The sequence below is a fragment of the Fukomys damarensis genome, unplaced genomic scaffold (genome assembly GCF_012274545.1).
Source record: "Fukomys damarensis isolate Sample0158 unplaced genomic scaffold, DMR_v1.0_HiC HiC_scaffold_9, whole genome shotgun sequence".
NCBI lineage: Eukaryota > Metazoa > Chordata > Mammalia > Rodentia > Bathyergidae > Fukomys > Fukomys damarensis.
The window spans coordinates 28400057-28403580 of NW_022900921.1; positions in this window are offsets into that span (position 1 = coordinate 28400057).

Consider the following 3524-nt stretch of genomic DNA (forward strand, 5'->3'; position numbering starts at 1 on the left):
CTCGGTCCTAGCGCCGCCCCAGCCCGGCCGAGGGGGTTGGTCTGCTCCCTTTTCCCGGCCCGCCCCCCCTTCCCGGCCTGCCCCGGGGCGGCCCTACGCCCCTATCCCACAGCTGGGACGAGGGCGGTACCCGAAATTCAAATTACCCCTCTGCTCTGCGGACTGTCCGGCTCACGTCCCAGACCCAAACCTACCTCGACCCCGTCCCCAACCTAGGCATCTGTCCTTGTCCCCAGCTCCAACCCCAGCCAGGTCCCCACCGCACCCTACCCAGCTCCACCGTCATCGTCATGCTGTGCTCCCCTTTCCCAGGCCACAATCGAGCCAGCCTCACCCTTGCTTAATTAATCTTCATTGCAGCCTCACCCCACTCCCAGGTCCATCCCACCCTACATTAAACCTATTTCTATTCCAGCCCCTAGCCCATCCCGATTCATTTGCCAGCTCATGACTGGCCTGCTTGCACCCCGTGTCCTTTCTGAAAGAATGGGTCCATCGCCATCACCATCCATTGCTGTCGTAGCCCAACCCCACATTCAACCCAATTCCTTTCCCACCTCAGCTCCAACCCGGTCCTCAACTCTAGGTTTAGAGTGCCAGCTTCCACCTATTCCCCACGCCTCCCTCCCGTTACACCCTCCTCAGTCCAGCCCAGCCCATTTTAGTCCCACCCTGATCCCAGTTCCTATCACCCAGCCACCCCTGCTCCAGGGCTGTCCCAGGCCCAGCCCTGCTCGCCAGCCCATCATTCCCCGCCTCTCCTCCTGCTCACCTGTGTCCTTCCAGATGAGGCCAGCCTAGGAAATCCTTTGTCTTATCTCTCAACCCTCATAACTCCCAAAGGATCCTGGCACAGTCCTGGAAGCAGCATCTAACCCCAGACTCCCAAGGACACTCCAGGGCCAGCTCTGGGACACCTTTATTTCCCAGAGCTCTGAGCATGGAAAGTGAAGTGGACACCACTTCCAGGGCCTCCTGGAACATCTCTATTCTTTTTGAGGTGTGGAACCATGAAGCCTTCCACAATCCTCCATCACTGCAGTGCCTCCCAATCCGTCTTCCATCTTCCAGTGGGTGGGCATCAGAACATGAGCAAATCTCACTTGGCTCAGCCCAGGATGTGGAGGTGATGATTCCAGCGGAGCCTCTGAGTTCTGAGTTGGTAACTGAGTAAGATAATCAGCTATGCTAACGGGAAAGCAGCATGTGCACTTATTTACTCCAGTGCTTGGAGTAGGGGGAGCTCTTTTAAAGTCAAAACATTTCACAGGACCTGACTCAGGGACTCTCTATGCCCCCATGTCTATGGATCCCTAACCCCGGCAGTGTCTCCACCACTCCCACTTAGAATGAGGCTCAGACCCAGTTGCTGTTCGCTGCTCAGTGGCCAGTAGGTACAGTAGGAATATAATGGAGATGGACAAGGGAATGGTGACCGACCAAGGGTGGTATGAAGGGCTAATGGGAGGACACAGCTTCACCAGGATACATGAAGAGTTGGAGACCCTGTAGCAAGGGCTGAGGTGTGCCTGGGAGGAGGAGCAGATGGCAAGGCTTCTGCATCTCGGGCCTTGGCACCTTCCTGCTTCCTTTGACTTGTCCTAGCTCACAGCTCCTCCCACTCCCTCAACCCCTGCTCCCTCCCCAACCTCCTGCTCACTCAATTTCATATCTAAAAATGCTGAAGCCCTGTATGCACATCATCACCAAAGCTCTCCCTTCCTCAAATTCCTGCTTCCGCACCGGCCACCTACCAACTCTTCCCAGCCACACCCTCTTTCACCTCTTATTATCTATATTTTTTAATAAATGTTTATTTAGGAACAGTTTTAGGGCTGGGGTGTAGTTCACTGGTAGAGCTCTTGCCTAGTATATATATGGAGGCCCTGGGTTAGATGGGGGCAGGGCAGTTTGGGATTTACAGAAAATTTGCCAAGATAGAGAGCTCCCATAAAACCCACTCCATTTTCCCCATTTTCAGAGAATCAAGGAGGATCCCTGCTTGCACACTCTAGAGCCCACTCCTTACCCTTGGCCCTCCCACATCATCCCCAGCCTACAGTTCATACAGGATTTGTACAAACAACTCTCATCTCTCCTATGTCTTCTTTCTTCCACGCCTCCCCCATGTTCTCTGGCACTGACAGCTCTGGCTATGGTCATCCAGTGCCTTTCGATGACTAAGTTCAGTGGAGCCATTACAATCCTCAGTTTCCTGGACTGGTGGGAGTGGATGGTCACTAGTCAGTCTGTCCTCTGAGCATCCACCTCTTTTCAGCCACCAGATACCCCTGAAATCCACACACCCGTCTTGCTGCGTGGCTGGTTGGTGGGAGTCTTCCTACCAGGCCTTCATATCCACACCCCCAGCATCGATCACCCTTCAAGTCACTGACATGTCAGTCTCTGCCACCCCCAGAGCTCCACACACACACTGAGAGGCTGGTCCAATGGCTTCTGGGTTCCTGGCGTGGAAAAGATAAGAACAAGAGAGGATTTGGGTCCAGAAATGGGTTCCTTGCTGCATGACTTTGGCTAAAATATCTCCTCTCTCTGAGTTTCCTCTTGAGGACCTGTTGTAAGGACAAATTGGACTGGATGGAGGCTTAGAAAATGGGAAACCTCCTCCCATTCTCCTGGCAGCCTTGCCCTCCACCCCCACCATTAAGCTCTGTGTTCCCCCCTGACTTGAAGGGAAGGTTTTGAGGCTGAGAAGCACGTGGGCTTGGGACTTTGCAGAATCAGTGGGTAAAGCCTTCTCTAGCTTCATCCTGCCACCGTCTCTGCAAGATCCTACCAAGCACACCTTCAAAAGTGCCCCCTCATCGTGCCAGAGCGCACAGCGCTTCCCAGGCATCCGCCCCTGGCACTGAGCCCTTTCATTCACCACATTAGCTCTGCTCCTGACAGCTTCCTGCCCCACCCCCTTGCTCTGCTAATGGTGTGACCTCAGACTGGTGTGAGGACTTTTTTTTCCCTGTAGTTCTGGGGATGGAATCAAGGCAAATGCTCTATACCATTGAGCTATAGCCCCCACCTAGCTTGAGGAAAGTGCATAAAATGTTAACAGTGCATAGTAGGCGCTATGGATGTGTTAGCTGTTACTACTGTTTTACAGCTGAGAAATTCAAGGTTCAGAGAGGGACAGTGACTTTGCTCAGAGGCACACAACTGGTAAACAGCAAAGTCTAGATGGAAACCCGGGTCTGTCCAGTGTCTCTTCAGCGCACTGCACATCCCCCCTGCTACTTCTTCTATCACTCCCCATTTCCACACCCAGGGACAGGGTGGCCCAGAGTGTGGTCAGAAGTAGTTCTGGAGGCTACAGGCTGTGAGGTCGGGAAAGGAGTCCAGGGCTTCAGGTCCTGGCATGGAGGGGCGGAAGTGCAGCAGACATCTGTGGTCAGACCTGCTTAGCATCCTTGCTCCTGTCTTCTAGACGAGTTTCACTACAGGCTCCAGAGGGAGCATGTGACCCAGGCCTGATGGGTCAGATTCAGTGATTATGTTAGGGATGAAATCGA